This window comes from Calidris pugnax, unplaced genomic scaffold (assembly GCF_001431845.1).
Source record: "Calidris pugnax isolate Ruff unplaced genomic scaffold, ASM143184v1 scaffold82, whole genome shotgun sequence".
In the NCBI taxonomy this organism is placed as follows: Eukaryota; Metazoa; Chordata; class Aves; order Charadriiformes; family Scolopacidae; genus Calidris; species Calidris pugnax.
In genome coordinates this window covers 2,448,823-2,465,328 of record NW_015090833.1, presented here as the reverse complement: position 1 = coordinate 2,465,328, position 16,506 = coordinate 2,448,823, and the positions used below count along the sequence as shown (strand labels likewise).

The 16,506-nt window shown below is 39.7% G+C and overlaps 2 protein-coding genes across 3 annotated transcripts in view; both read left to right on the top strand.

The window, feature by feature from the left end:
• Nucleotides 1-15,398, top strand: part of LZIC (leucine zipper and CTNNBIP1 domain containing) — a 31,608-nt gene extending 16,210 nt beyond the window's left edge. The window contains exon 8 of the mRNA XM_014941392.1: nucleotides 15,376-15,398. The gene's annotated coding sequence lies outside the window, so the exon portion shown is untranslated. The remainder of the gene's footprint in view (nucleotides 1-15,375) is intronic.
• Nucleotides 3,579-16,506, top strand: part of CTNNBIP1 (catenin beta interacting protein 1) — a 29,667-nt gene continuing 16,739 nt past the window's right edge. The window contains exons 1-3 of one of the 2 annotated variants that reach the window (XM_014941396.1): nucleotides 3,579-3,658; nucleotides 6,257-6,296; nucleotides 15,376-15,465. The gene's annotated coding sequence lies outside the window, so the exon portion shown is untranslated. The remainder of the gene's footprint in view (nucleotides 3,659-6,256; nucleotides 6,297-15,375; nucleotides 15,466-16,506) is intronic. The other variant, XM_014941394.1, reaches the window with a different exon arrangement.

Sequence of the window (16,506 nt, the reverse complement as noted above, 5' to 3'; positions counted from 1 at the left end):
GTGGGCGCTGGCAGGCCGTGGGCCCCGCCGCACAGGTACGGGAGGTGCCTTTTTTTTTTTTTTTTTTAATTTTCTGGCATCATCCCTTACGTCATGTAGCACCCTGTTTGACGGCGGCGGTGTCCCACCCCAGCAATGGCCGCGTTTCTGCGGCAGGGGAAGTCACTCCCACGTAGAGCCGTCGGGGGGGCAGGTGTCGCGACAGCGGGCGATAGGACAGCGCACCGGGACGGGCCGGCTGCGGGCAGACCCCGCTTCTCTCCCAAAAAGTGTGCGGGGCCGCTCGGGGGCCGGCCCTCGGCATGAGACACCCCTCACCCGCGTGGGAAAAATGCGTTTAATAGAGGGGGAGGTGATTTCTGTATTGGCTACAAACTGTGTTTCTGGAGCATCTGAAGCAGGACTCCATAACTTTTAATTTAGTGTACAGATTGGTTGGCACACGATAGTGCTGTATCCCTTGGAAAGGTAAGAGAGAGAATTAACAGCATCATTCCCCAAATCAGAACACATTAGCGCTCCAGAAAGGAGATGAGAGTTGGCATTAGTTTCTGCTTAACATCCAGATGTGCCTCGTCAGGGTACGTTTGACTTTGAGGCTTGCCTTTGCTTTCTCCTCAAGAAGAGACTTATTCTGCTCTGTTGTATATCATCTTTTATTTGACCGTTCCGCATCTTGGCACATTGAACAAATTAAGCTTTGATGCTCTGCGAGATGGGAGCGAGACATTCTGCAGATGTGGTGGTTTAGAAAGAAAAACCAACCACCAAACCAAAAAAAAACCCAGACATTGGAGGCAAGTTAGGTGTTCTGATAGACAAGTTCAGTTCTCTGATCCAAGTTGGCTGCAGTGTAGTGATAGGCATGTTTGTTGAGTGTTTTATGAATATAATTTTTAAATACATTTACAAAATCAAAGTTTTATGTTTGGTTTTTGTTGGCTACTGAAGTTGCAAGCTGTCAGGTTTTGCCCTTGGTAATTTTGGAGCTCATGTGTGATGTGAAATAGCCTGATGAAGGACAAACTCCATGTCAATTGTGAAAAGTGAGGCCACACTGTGTACTTTGGGGGGTTAGTTTGAAAGGAAGGGTATTCAACGTGAGGGGGCATATAGGAAACTATGTATTTCTGTTATTTTTTTTTTAAAGCAGACTGATTTTCTTACCAATCTAAAAGCTACTGTTTGCCTTGACAAACAGATTCAGCTGGAAAATGGTGTCAGGGGTACTTGAGATACATGGGAGTTGCTTCAGGTTGACATTAGCTAAAAAAGCATCATCTGTTACTGCGTCTCTGGCATCTTGGTAGAAATCGACAGCTTCTTAAGTATAATTTAGAATTGTTGGTAAATGATTTGCACGTTCTCTTAGTTGGTGTGGTGCATCATAATAGTGTAAATTGATAAGGAAGCATGGAGGATTGAACAAATACAAAAGTAAAAGCCATTGTGAACAAGTTGACTTGGTTGGCTGAAGTTTTGTGGCTTACCCAAAACTGCTTCAAAGCAGTAGCTGTCTTTTAGTTCATTTTAAGTACTGCAACAAAAGTTAGGAAAAGTTATATGGGACATTAAGTGCTTTCAGGATTCTTTTTGACATCCAAGTGGGAAGATACTGAAATCTTCACCAGGAAAATCATCCTATAACCTGACAGGAGTCGTAGTAATAAATGCACATCAGGAACCCCCCAGTTGTGGTTTCCCTGAATGAATGCCTGGTTGTGGTTGTGCGCAGGAGCTCCGTGTACCACACTGGCAGGGCTGTGGGGAGAGAGGGGGGTTTGCTGACCCTCTGTCTGTTATCTTAGCAAGAATTGGTTAATACTCTTATACTTCTCTAGATACATAACATAATAACGTTAAGTGTGAAGTTCTGAACCCCAGTTTTATGGGAAATCTGTAGTTGTATGAATTTCTGTTGCTTCCATCCGGGGTTGCAGAGTACTGTAACTTTGCGAGAGAAGTTTCCAAAACAATTTTTGGGTTATTTTCCAAACAAAACCAAAAGTGAACTGAAACAAACCCTACATTTTGTAATTGAAGACATTGACTGTGATATACATCTATTGCTAAAAATCCAAAGTCACCCTGCAGTCGCGTACAGGCGGATAAAGGTGATGTCTGAATGCCATTGGTACGGTGGAACTAATGGTAATGCTTTGCCTGGGAAACAACAACTGTGAAATAGCTCCATTTCTATTAGTTTAATATGAGTTCCTCTCCAGATTTTTTGTCATCTGTAACCAACATAAACATTTGTGATTTTTAGGAAGGATTTCAGTTGGTGAGTTTGATGTTGACTACAAAGCATCGCTCCTGAGCATCTGACCTAGTTTTAAGCGTCAAAAATGCACCCAAGTGCTGTGCACACAGAGAGGCAGCAGGCTTTGGGAGCCTGCTCTTGAATATGCTTGGAGAAACTTCCAGTAGAGTTGTTGGGGTTTTTTTTCCGAAAAAGGAGGACTGGGTATCTTCAGAAATATTTCTGTATTAATGCAAATGCAAAACTGTATCTCTTTTTATCGCGAGCTGTCACCAGATTGGATTTCCTGCTGAAATGCAACAAGAACAGCAGCAGCTGTTAGAGCTGTACCACACCGTTGTGTGCGTAGCGCAGGAGCGGTGGATCCCCATGTCAATGGTTTTAATTGGAAAAATTGTAATCCTAATACATATGCCAAAAGTTTCAATTCTGGGCGTTGGTATAAGTCTTACAGCTAGAAGGTGGTTGTAATTCAATTTTCATATAGTGAGAGTAAATTACTTTTTCTGTTGTATTTTACAATGATGTTTACAGTCAGGATGGTAAAGCCAATTGGTAGTTTAAATAAAGAACACAACGGGGTACTTATGGAATGATATGGTGGGAAATTCAGCCAAAACCAAACCTGGATTTGTAATAAGAAAGATGTCAGAAATAATAGTGTTGAATAGTTTTAATTCAGTACTCTTTAAAAAAACACTTAGTTCTGTATGTTTTTCCCATAGGCTAACTGAAATCTGTCATATCTTGTAAGATTATCTCAATGTATATGTATATATGTATTTTTTTGATTTATTCTTGTCTTCCGTGTTAAACTATATAAGCAGAAACCATACATAATTCATATTCATAGTGGCTTAAAAAAAATTCTTTTAAAATAACTCTCTGCATCACAGATATTAAAGAGAGATTATTTTTTGTTTAGTTTGACAGTTCTGATTTGCTGGTAAAGCAATCGTATCCATTAATTTAGTTCCAGTAAAGCTATTGCATGTATAGAAGTACACAAATAGGTCCAGGTACTGTCTGTGTTTTGATGTTGGTGTTCACCAAAGATGTAAATTATTGGAATGAAAATGTTTTGTCACCTGCTCCACTTGCTCAGATGCTGGTAGTCTAATGGTCTTAATGGCTTGTTTTCTAATGACGTATGTGTGAGAAATGATACGTAAATAGCTTTTAAATATGCTAAAAACTTTTTACCAACAAACTTAATTTAGGAAAAAAAAACCACCCAAAGCACTTTGTTTACCATTGTTGATGCTGTTTTATGTCTGAGAATGGATGAGACTTACAGTTCTTTTTCCCTTTAAAGAGCCGTGGCCCGTCCATGAACTTGGATTGCCATAAGAGAGCAGATAGACCAGAATGAGCAAAGCTACGGAGTGTTAATAGGTGAGAAGAAATCAAAGATGAGAAAAATAACCGAAAAAAGTTAGTTGGTAATTGAATAAGGAGAACATTCTCCTGACTCTGGGATTTGTTTTCAGACTCGGTGTTGGGGAAGCACGATGTAAGGAATGAGGAAAGTTAATGTCTTGTTTCTGCTCACTGCTGGTGATTTAACAGGATGTTACAGTCTTTATGTACAGTGTAAATCTCCATTTGAATGTAGGAAGTGAAATCATACTTCTTGCTTTTCAATAAGTATTTTCAAAAATATTCTGTTTTACAGAGTATCAAATCTGCCAAGCCTATTTTTCATTTAAAAAAATGAACAGATATATATTGTAATTATTAATGCTATTTTAAAAACACACTCCACAGCCTAAAAACCCTATCTGGAGATAAACTGCCATGAAAAAACCCCTAAAAATTTCAACTTCTTGCATTATTGGAATTCCTGAGACTGACTAAATTAGCTACTGATTGGGGAGCAGAATTGGAGCCAATAGATTTGTACAACCATTGCACTTGCCTCAGGTTATTCTGTTTTATTTTCTGCAAGTATGTAGACCAAGAATGTATTTGACTTTTTTCAGAAAGTCTATTTTCTGTATGTTATGAGGGTAACTACATATACGGAAGCATGTTAAGCAATCAACTGTTTATGACCATGACCAAGCTCTGAAACTTTCTGACTCAGTTTATCCTGCTATAAAATTAGTTGACTGCTTCACAAGAATGTTAAGGTGTTTAATTAAAGTGTAATTGTTTTGCCTCTGAACTCATCCAGGTCCTGATTCAATGCACATTGAAGTTGGTGAGGAGCTTTTCATTAATTTCATTGAGCTCTAAATAAGTATCCATGTACACACCCCCATCTGTACTTAAAGGAGACGTGACCTAAATTTTTGCAGGAGAGTTTCTGTAGAGCAGCAGCCCAAATACTGAAAGAGTTTCAGCTGAACTACAGATGGAAGGCTTTTTGTCGAAATGAGAAGGGCTTAATGCATCTGTGGGGATCTCTGGTGCCTGTTGCTGCACTAATGTAATTTTAAGAGAGTTTCCTAACTTTGAGTGTGCTGGAAAACTGCAAATTTCATTGTGTCCTGGCAACTTGGCTCAGTTGGTCAGGGAAGGCAATATCAGACTTCAAAATAAACACAGTAACTGAATGTTTATGCAAAAGTGATCAGCCATAACACACTTAAAATATAATTAACTTTAGGAGTTGATGCCAAATTGAGAAAAATGGGAGCATTCACATCTGCTTAGCTGCTTTTTTTCAGGAATGTCTGTAGATGCCAAATAATACTCATTGGTTTATGTGGAATTCGTGAAAGGTTTGTGCTCTACTTCAGGGGTAAGAAACATCAGATTTTTTTAAACAGAACTTTTATTACTGAAAATTTGGCCAGCAGCTACAGGGGACTCTGCAAAATAAACCTTTCACATTTCACATAAAGCTGTAACAGTTTTCTTAACGTTTCACTGTCGTGATTCTTAGTTCACTAGGTGAGTATGTTTTAAACCTTAAATAAAATTCTGTATGTGTAGTAGTGTGTGTGAGGAAATGCAGTTTTGGCACCTTGTTCTTAATATATCCATTTAATTGTTCTATTCTTGGTAGCTGCAATTTTTGACATAACAGCTATAAGCTCCTGCCTTTTGTTGAGAAATTAAATATGATAAAGATGCCCTGTAATTGTACTAACAGTGTGGGTAGTGCAGAAATCTGTCTGAAGCCCCAATAATTCTCTTCCCCCTTTTGCCTGAAACCAGTGGTTGTTGTGTATGGCTCCTGGAAACTTCCTGAAGTTGTCTGGAATCTTACAGTACTTCTAACTTGTCTCAAGCATTGTTGATAATGGTCTCTGGGCTAACACCCTTTGTTATTGTTGGTATATATTGGAATTGGATTAATCCAAATAGTTACTATTTTGTCTGGAGACGCTCCCATTCTCAGGGGAGCAATTGCCATTTATCCTGTAAATGCACCAAATTTTACGTATATAGGAGATCTTGAAGTAATCAGTTTAAGTATTTCACTTCATTAGTGTTGAGTTCTGAATAAATCAAAATTGTCATGCAATTCCTCATCCCGTTCTCCGTGCCGCTCAACCTGGTCACCTTTAACATATGTGCATTTTTGGGTTCACCTGTGATTCTTCCAGTTTTCATTGTATTCTGAAATTAATCAGATCCAGCACTGATTGGGGCTTGATATAACCCTTAAAAAACCCTCTGCAGTCAGTAGTTGATTTCTCTCCAGCTTGTGTGTGTCTGTTTGTACAGCAGTGCTAAAAGGAGATTTGTGCTGTCAAACCAATGACCTCAGACAGGTTTATTTCACAGTTCAGGGCTAATGTAATTAAGGTAACATTGAAAATTGTGGCTAGGGAGGAAGGAAATTGCATCCCTTTTCCTTACAAATAGGAAAGCTCTGGAAGGCAAGGTTTCCTTTCTTGTAAGCCTACTTTACCAAAAACTGTGGAAAGCAAAATGTCTTTGGCAAAATTGGTGTGTAATTAGGAATTTGTTTTAAACTTGTGAATGTTAAGTCTCCTAAAATTCACAAGGATTTTTTTTCCTTCCTCCTCTCTCCATCAGATATCTTCGCAGTGTGGTCTTGTTTGCTGACCTAAAGAAGGTAACAAAAATCCTTTTCTTGTGCTTTTTGGTTCTAGTAAGTCCTTCAGAGAAGAGAGGAACTGCCATACTTGTGCACGTATGTTTAAGACTGCAATTTAGACCAGTTTATAAAACGCTACTGAGGAAAGTTCTCAAGGAATATTGTTGTATGAAGGTTCTAGAAGCAGGGTCTCTTGCCAATATCATTCAATAATATTAAGCATACATTGATTCAAAACTGAACCTGCTTTTCTTTTTGGGTTATGCAGAGCACTCATGGGGAAAGCAGCACAGAAGATTTTTTTTTTAAATTATTTTTTTTCCTTCTCTAAAGAGGCCAGATAAGTAGGGCTGTATTTATCACTATTTTACAGCAAACTTTATTGATGTACAAGGCCACAACAATAAGTCATGTTGTCCACTAGTTAGGCAATTTTGGTAGTCAAGAACTATTAATGTAAGAGTCTGTGGTCCTAACACTGTACTTTGATAGAACATTGCAAAATATTAAAATGCTAAGTAGTCACCAACCTAATAACAGCTCATGTCTTAATTGCTTTAAAAAACCTGGTTAACCATAATCTGTAAAAGATCTGTGGGCATTTTCAGTGTAAAAATGCCTATGATCTGGCATTAATGATGTTCAGATGTTGGTATAAATTACAGGGCAGCGTGGGTCACGTTTTGTATTGCAAGCTATCTCTAATATGCTGGGCATCTGTGGGGAGATACCCTGTGAGTGAGTACCCAAGAAACGCCTCTAAATATAATGGTGGAGGGGAGAGAAGCCCTTCCAGGGGGCATTGCTCATGCTCTCTGCCCTTTCTGGTTAAATATAACAATGCAGTGCTTAAGCTGCTGAGAAGTTGGTCGCTAGACCACAGGCAGTTCAACTCCAAATATGGTACTTGTGTTTTTTGGGGGCTTTTACTGCATCCTCGTAAACTGGAATTAAATGTTATTGTTATTTTAACTGCTTACAGATAGTTACTGGAATTTGGCCTATTCTGACTTGAGGCTGTTGTGGTTTGTGATGGGTTAGTGGTGTCACTTGCCTTTCTGTTACGGATGACTGAAACATCAAATTTGTGCACTAAACGTATTTTAATTTCAAGGCAGCTTAATTTCAAAAATCTGAGTACCAATGCAGTATTAATGAAACAATTTGGTTGGAAGCATCCCAAATACTGAAGTGTTTCTCCATTAGTGCTGCTGGTAATTCTGAATGTGTCCTTGTTCATGCACATTCCTGTTTCCTGTTCCATTTCAAGCCACTCAAGAATTACTGAAGGCAGAGAGAACCTCCTGCACCTTCAGCACGTACACACACACACCTGCATCAGTTTGGATGCTGGACTCTGTGTAGGCTTATTTTAGGTTCATTATGAAAACGGAATCAATTTCTTGCCTCTACAGACAACTAATTTGTTATCAGTGTTTATGCTTCAGGTGTGTAGGGTGTTTGTGTCCCATGTGTTATTTTTTTAGCCTGTTGAGTTTAGTTTCTGTCATATGAATGGCAGTCTTCAGTAAAGGCCAGTTTTAATGCTAATGGTCTATAAGTCTTCGAAGGACCGTGGGTGCAGCGTCACCACTTCTTACAGAGCCTCTCTGAAAACGTGACTTGGGTCATAATGCTGATTGACATTATGAGAAATGAAGTGACCACAATTAATGGTCTCGCTCTTGTGTGTCTGTGTATTGGCTTTGGTTCAGTTTCTGCAGTGATCATAGAGCAGACGTGCTGCTCTGTCATTGTGTCAATAATTAATGGTCAAAAAAGGTGATACTTCATAGGTGGAGGTGTTATATGGGTATGTATTTGTACAATGTGTACACGCCTACCCTATAAAAGTGGGATAGATATATTGAAAATAATTTGTTGATTCTTGTAATCTGTTGATAAAATGTTTACTTACTGTTTTTTTCACTGGTTTATGATTTGAGTTAAAATCCATCTATGAAAATAAAGATAATTTCTTAAGAACAAGGAAAAAGCATCTCAAATTTGTTATGCCTATCTGCTGGAAACTTCATTTTCTGTTTCTGAAGAGGCAGAATATTGATGAAGTGATCCATAGAAAGCTTTGCCGCGCTGTTTGGTTTTGAGGAGGGACACGTAACACTTTTTTACAGCAGTAATTCTTGTGTGGGATACCTGGTAGTTAACATCATTGACTATCTATCATTAGCACCCAATTTCCTGTCAGGAGGATTTGTAGCTTTGTTATAAATAGGGGACGAGGCCAGGAGGCTCTGTGAGCCCTGCTGATGGTGAGGACAAGAGCAGCACTCGTCGGGCCGGTTGTTGGAGACCATCTTGAGTAAAGTATCGTAATATTCTTTCAGAATTGTCTTTGAGTGGGATAGGATTTGTGTATGAAGTGCTGTAGCTCGCTCAGGTGACTGAGTTTTGTCACCTTCTTAAAGAATTTTTGACAAATTCTTCTTTGAAGTGTGAATGCCATTGTGAAATGAAAGCCTTTTTCAAGGTTTTTGCTGCTGTTACTACATTAAATTTCAGAAGCTTCAAGTTGCCTGACGTGAACCACCCAAAAACCTCTGCTGCCTCTTTTAACTGTATGAGACATGAGAAATCTCTTCTCCTTGAGAGATTGCTGCTAAAAAATAAACACCTGGTCTGTGTGTGCCTGACGGTCAGGAGGCAAGCATTAATTTTAATGAACATGGTGATTATAATGGTGGGATTTATTTTATTTTTTACAGTTAGTTTGATCATTGATGTAAGAACTGGCTTAGTATATTGGGAAGCATTTTTGAATGTACTTCATTACTAGTTTTGAAATCTTTTTTGAAATTCTGAAAGGTGATCCACCACTGGAAAGAAACCCACCTGCTTGTTTTTATAGATTTTTTTTTTTCATGTTTAAATGGCTGCGTTTTGGGCTGTTTCTCATCACCCTTCAAGAGTAAGGGCTGTACTGTTTTGTTAAAAAAATTAGATCTAACATTTAAGAGATGTGAACCTGCATCTGGAGTTCCAGCTGTAAATTGACCAAAATCTGACACTGGGGTTCAGATTCTGAAGTCAGCTAAAAGGTAACACTGAGCATCGAAATGAAGACAGAAATCCCCACATTGAATATTTCACCTCTCCCTGTTCACCTATAAATAGGTAGCTGTTATGAATTCTTCATTGTCGCATCCCTCTGGAGATGGGAATTAATCCAGTCTCCGGCTGCCTGTGACTGAAGGTCATGAGTCAGACTGAATTAGAGGAAAATTTGTAGCAGGGTTTTGACTTCAGGTTTCAGGCTGCAGCTTGGAAGGTTTTTAGGGCTCTGGCTGTTCTCTGTAAAATGTCATCTGCAAATTAACAAGGCTTAAAGGTGCAGCATCTCCTTGTGCTGACAAGCTTCCCAGTGTGACCGTGTTTTAACCACTGAAGTACTCCACCGTGGAAGTGTGGAGGGTAATGGCTTAACCCTGGATAATGATGTCGTGGAGCTAAAGGCACCTCTTCACGCTGGCTGTTAACTCAATTTGTGTCGCGCAAAGGAAACCTGCAGCGGTTGGTTTTATTCACCATAACTCCTTATCTGAGCTTTTATAATCCTGTCCCCTTAATTGAGGTTTTTAGCTGCCTTGAACAGAACCAGACAGATTCAAGAAAAAAAAAAACACCCCACGTTGTAGGTGAACTAACTCCTGTTGAATTTCGTTTGGCTATGACTGGAAATGATACCAATATTAAAGAGGTGGTCAACTGTGACTTAAAAAGCTTGCCAGATGGTTCCCATAAGTACCCTAAAATATTAAGACTGACTATGTAAAATATTACTCAGATTTACAGACGGTTTACTGCCTTTTTTTTCCTTCTTAATTTAGGCTTTACAAATTCCTCCATTTCACTTCGTTTTTTCCCAAAGCAGTGAAATGTGGATGTCAGGAATTGCAGCGTTACAGGACTACAGTGTTGGGGGTAATATGTAATTTGAAGGAACAAAAGCTCATGTTGCTTTCGCATTGCATTAAATAAGTATGTCTTTAAAATTAAATGGGATACTTAAGTAGTTTGCTTTATGCAAAATTTATGGACGTAGAGTTTTTTAGTGTTTTTTTTTTAATTCCTGTTGGGATGTGAACATTTTCGGGTTGTGGTTTTTTTTTTTGAAAAGGGATTAAGGGGGGGGAGTCGGAGTAATTTAGAAGTTCTTTATTATGAACCCTTCTGTGGCATTGTCCAGCAGAGAAGCCCTTCCAGGTTTTGAATTCGTAAGAGTATGGGTGGAAGTGAGGGAAATGCTGTCATTTTGAGTTTCTGTGTTGGAATCGTTCTCCTGAAAGGATTCAATCAAAATGGTTCTTGCCAGTGAGCTTGAGTTTCCTTAGGAGCTGTTTCCATCTGTTCATAAAACAGAGTAGTTGAACTCTGAGTACAGATTTCTCCTGTCTCTGTTTTTTATAAAGTGAAAACATAGTAGCTGAGGTTTCTAGTAAAGAAAAAAGAAGGGGGGGAGGCAGAGGCAATATTTTTTCATTACATCCTGTGCTGTTGTGTCCAGGGTCAATAATTGAAGAGAAAGTTGGTATAGTCTCTTAGTTCATTTTTGGGAAGGATTATATTGTATTTTCATTATAAACTTTTTCAGGCCAAGTGTGGAGAGGAGGGAAGCATCTCTTAATACTAGTGGAAAAGTTAAAAATAGTTAATCCCCTTCGATAACACACCTGTGAAGTGGCCCAGCTGTTTTTCGATGTAGACGTACCCACACCTTCTGGATTTAAACCAATGACCAGTTTCTTCTCATCTCTGATTTAACTGCCTTGCTAGAAAGTGTAGCTTCAACCTGGTGTGGTTTGCACGATATTTACGCTTTCTCTTGCCGAGGGGACAGGATTGTGCATGTTCTTTCCCCAGCACGAGAGAGGTGGGTTTGGGCGGACGGGGGTCAGAATGGGGATGTGCTGGGCTCTGCCTGGTCCCTGCAGGGGGATGAAGTGCTGAAGAACAGGACAGCTTTTCCATTCTACTACTGACCAACCTCCTCTGCTGCTTGGGAAAGGCAGGGAATGTTTTTAAACTCAAAATTTTTTGCCAGCTGGGCTGGCAATTTTGGCTGTACTATATAGATCTTTCTCATTTATTATTCTGTCTTGTGAATCGTATTAAAAATAAATGAGAACTAAATTTCATTCCCTGTGCCTGCCAAACACAGGAAAATTAGGTGACCCAATTATGTCCAGTTGCTGTGTGCTGGGTGCAGGAGGACAAACTTGTAGGATTTAGTCTTTTAGCAGAGTTTAGTGAAGAATGTAATCATTTTAGACTAGAACTACAGCACAGGTTAGTCATTTTCATGAGAAGGGAATTGAATAATGGCATTGGGGAGCAGAACCAGCTTGGCTGCAAGATAGATAAGGTATTGGCAGCCCAATTTCCCTGCTGGCTTCGTGCATCTGCCTCTCCCATACCTGGAGAGACCAGTTCCAGACTCGATGGAACAGCGCGTTCTGTGGGGCTTCATCAGCCTTTGCCATCTCTTCCTTTAGAATCACAGAATTGTCGAATCGTCTAGGTTGGAAGAGACCTTAAAGATCATTTAGTCCAACCATCAACCTAACTCTGACAAAAAAATAAGAAATAAGCAATAAAAAAATCACTAAACCATATTCCTGAGGACCATGTCAACCCGTCTTTTGAACACCTCCAGGGATGGTGCCTCAACCACTTCCCTGGGCAGCCCATTCCAATGCTGGATAAGCCTTTCCGTGAAGAAAGCTGGTAATTGAGGATACAATTACCAGAAATGCAGCTGAGACACCAGTGTTCTCTGCTTAGGCCAGTGAGTATCAATGGACGTGTAACTGGGCTTCTCAATAGCTCTGGCTGTTCCTTCCTTTGAACAAAGAGCTTTCCAGTTCAGTTCTGTGGCTGTTGTGGGGATTCCCTCAGTCCACTACACGGCAGGTCTTGTTTTTTCTATCTCCCCATCTGGCTTTTTGGGCTGAAAATACAGATTGAAATGTTATCTTTCAGGAAATGTTTCTCATGCAATATAATACATCTGGCAAGAATAGGTAAATAAATTGTTTCTGTTTTTTTATCTACAAACACTAGGATTCATTAGTGCTGTTGGTAGAATTTTGCTTATGATGTACAGGATGTGCAAAACTTGTTGTTATCCTTGTTATCAGCTGGCATAGAGCTGCCAGCATCCTGCGTTTGGCAATCTACAAACACTAGGATTCATTAGTGCTGTTTGTAGAAGTTTGCTTATGATGTACAGGACGTGCAAAATTTGTTTTTATCCTTGTTATCAGCTGACAGAGCTGCCAGCATCCTGCGTTTGGCATGTAGCATCCTGATGCTGGTTCAGTTTCCTCATTCTGTTGTAATTCACTAACACCTACTTTAGAAACAGGTTTCTTTTCAGTTAGTGTGCCTTACATTTTAGCTGAAACTCCTTTAAGCTAGCAGTGTTTGGGGAAGCAGTATGATCTCTTAAGTGATAGAAACTAGAGCTAAGACTTTGACCTTTTTCCATTTCCCATATGGACATCTCTGAAATTCACTGCTTTTAAGTTGGTTTTTTTTTCCTGTATATTAAAAAATACTCTTTGTAACAATCTCTGAACCAAGTGTGTACCGTTGTAAGGAAGTAGAAGGATAAGGATGGATGGAAACCGGAGTCTTTGTGCTTAGAATAGTTTTCATTTCATTTCCATGGTAAAGGACCTTGCATGGTTTTAGCTGTTCTTAAATCCTGGCTGGGAATGTAAGCCCACTTAGAAGAGTAATTTTGATTGTAGCTGAGCGTAGGTAAAATAAACAATGTTGTGACCTTGCAGGAATAGAAGGTGGGTGTAGGTGAGTGAAGAAAGAGTTCGGAGCTGGTAATTGCAGCTGAGGCAAAGAATAACCTGACCTGAAAAGGGCTTCAGGATGATCACTGTGTGGTGCACAGGTCAGTTGGGCTCTTAGCACTGTGAGCAGAACTCGTGCCTGCAGTGATTCAGCTGTTCCTCAGCTGTCCTGCTGAACTCTTTCTTGTATTTTGCACTTCTTCCCTCCCATCCCCAAAATACACAGTTGCAAAATATTTTTAGATCTTATTTCTTAGGGTTCGTTAGAGATGAATGTGGAAATGTTGATGTGCAGTTGAAAACGTTGGAGGTGTGGGCTGCTGTTTGGAATAGATAGCGAGGAGTTGGTGGGAGAACGTTTTTGTGACTTCGGACTGGTCAGCAGGCCTTTGAGTCTTACTTTGTTCTCATACTTTTAAGAAAAAGTAATGAAACCTGATTAATGTTTTTATTTATTTACTGCAGTCATTTTTGGAGCCTTTAACAGTGAAGGTGCTTGTTATTCAGAGGATACACCTTGTGGTTTAGCAGAGATTCTCAGGTTCTGGTGTGCAGGCTTGATGTTCCACTGGACTCGTGCTCAAAAGGGAACCTGTTGATGGTATGAGCCTTCTGGTTGGTCATGGAAAAGGGCTGTGTGGAGGCTGTTGTGGTTCTCAGCTGAATTCCTCTGAATTTACGGGTTAGGAAGACATTTGATCTTTCTGTTTTCATTTGTATTTGGTGTTAAATGTAACAAATGCATAATTACTATTATTTGCAATTTGGGGTGTGCGTAGGGAATTTTTATGAGCACTATGAATACGCTGTTGCTGTCAGTAGGACAGAATTGTCTCAGATGCATTTACCTCCCGTGCTCTAACCTTTTCCTTTAGGAAGGAGCTCACACAGTTGCTGGTGAGTATTTGTACAGTGGTGGTGATGGGGGGGTGTCTTTGAAGTCCATAGAAATGAGAACAGCAATTAGTTCCTGCAAATGGTCCTGTTGTCAGTGCTGTAGATAATCTTTCTTGGGACCGCATTGCATATTTAGAGGCAAGAACAGTGGGAACTAATTAGTGAGGTAGGGCTTAAATAATCCTTTCAGAGCAGGCAATTTCTCTCCCCTGGAGAGGTGAAATGATTCTTTTAAGCCATTGATAAAGCTCTGCTGCTTCCAGCATTTGTTAGTAAGAGGCACTGTGGAGAACCTATGGGTGAAGGTAGCAGGTATTTTGGGTTCAGCATTTCTCTGAACCCCGGGTACAGAACAGTGGAGGAGCTGGAGCTACTCTTGTCTGGTTTCCCTGCGGGTAACAACATCTGCATGTGGTGGTGAGCAGCCATGAAAGGAATTGAATTGCTCTACATCTGCCTTCGCTTGTTGACCACACACACAGAAAAAGTATGTTTTGTAAATTTAAACTGGATTTTATTAGTAAATAGTGCAGGTATGTGTATCTTCGCTAATCAGAAGCTCTTAATTAATTAAGTACAGCAACTTATTCTATTAATTACATGATTCTAGCAGTGATGCTGTCTTGAGTGGCAGGCACTTGTTTCATTGCACATTGCAGAGGGCTTGAACTGTCACCTCATTTGTGAGATTGAGCTGCTTGTCTTAAAGCCTAATGTGATGGGTAGGAAGAGTTATAAATTCTTACCGTGCCACGATACCCGATGTCAGTTCTAAAATATGTTCAGAAATATGTCACAAGTCTTAAAAGGAAAAAAAAAGTCTATAAGTGTTAGCTGACTGAACAGTGAGCTTGGTCTGAAAATTCCATGCAGAGGGTTTTCCAGCTGGTTTTTGCAATTGCTGTATTCAGATAACACATGCGTGGTTCAAAACAATAATTTTGGTCAAAATCAGCATGCTTTACATTTCTTTCTAGTTTACCTCAAATCTTTGGTAAGCTTATGCCTATTTTAGTTTTCTTACTAGAAGAAATTACATGTCACGACCTTTATTGGTTTTTCCAGGGAGTTGGGTTTTACGCTGAAAGCTTCTTAAAGAATGCAAAGCCTGAATGCATTCCATTCTCAAGTGATGGGGAATGGCATTGGTATGGCCAGGGTATAAATCTTGCAGATGAAGAACGGCTTGACCTTTAAAAAACTTATTCTTTAAAAATAAAAAGGGTCTACAAACTCCAGATAAGCCTACACTTTCAGGAATTTTGGCTAGGCTGTGTTCTGAAGCAGACTGATTCAAAGTACGTTGAATGAAGGGTCTTTCTGGTTTTCAGCTTTGTATATTTCTGTAATGCTTTATTCATTTGTTTTCACAGGGCAGTTTCCTCGTACATTTTTTCCAGCTAGGATCATTAATCAGGACTGAACACGTGGGTTATCTGATCTCCTGTGGTTTTTAGAAGCAGGTACGTTGGCACGGAAAGCTCTGCTGTTTTATTGCTTGGGAATGGGGGGATGACAGCTTCATCTATGTGCCAGTAAGAATTGCAGGGTTAGGGAAATTCTGCTTAAGTAACATTGTGTTATGTGTAGAATATTAACGTAGCTTTCTTGGGAAAGGAAAGTTGATAAATACTTAAAGATTTTCATAATAAAGATGGGTTGTGCTGTGTAGCTCTGTAAGTGGTTTTGCACACTTACTGATGTAATATATACTGGGTACTATTGTCATCCTAAACACTGTCTTATAAAAGCTTTGTGTAACAGGAACAGAGATGTGGTGAAGTTTTTCGTGCTGGGGTCTCAGGACTGTCTTGAGACTTTTGTCTTTCTACTTTGATGTCACCAAGTAGGAAAGGCTGTGGTGACTGAGGCTATTGCCCAGAATAACTGTGCAGTGTATGAAGGGCAAATCGTCGTTGCTCTGTTATCTTAATTCAACATATTTGTACGTATATTTTGGTAGCTTTTGAGCCATATTGAGTGGGTTTTTTCCCCCATGTTGTTTACTAACTTTGTGACGCAGTCGCTGAAGGGCAGGCTGTAGTATTTGTATCCTTCCTTTCAAATAGGTAGCCTCATGATAAATCCATCTTGGCTGACGTTTATTTTAGAAGAACCAGGTTTAGACAGGAATTTCCATCACCCCTTTTTAAAGTTTCAAAAATTAATGAACTGCTGGAAGACTGTTATATTGGAAAATGATGAATAGTGACATGTATAGACTACAAATCTCCTGTTATATCTGATGTGTAGAGGAATGCTGGAGTGTGCTCTCCCTAGCTGGCATGGGGGCAGCCGTGGCATTTTCTTGGTGCTTGTGTGTGGTGCCACCTATTGATAGATATTCCATATCATTTGTTCCATTTATAAATGATAGGTGTGTTACCACATTTCAGGTTTGTGCAGTTGTGCTTTTTCTTTTCTAAATTGGTTTCTTTGGCTACTTGTGCAGCACCTTCCCTCTAAAAGTAACAGTATTCCATAAAAAAAAGGGGGGGGGGGGG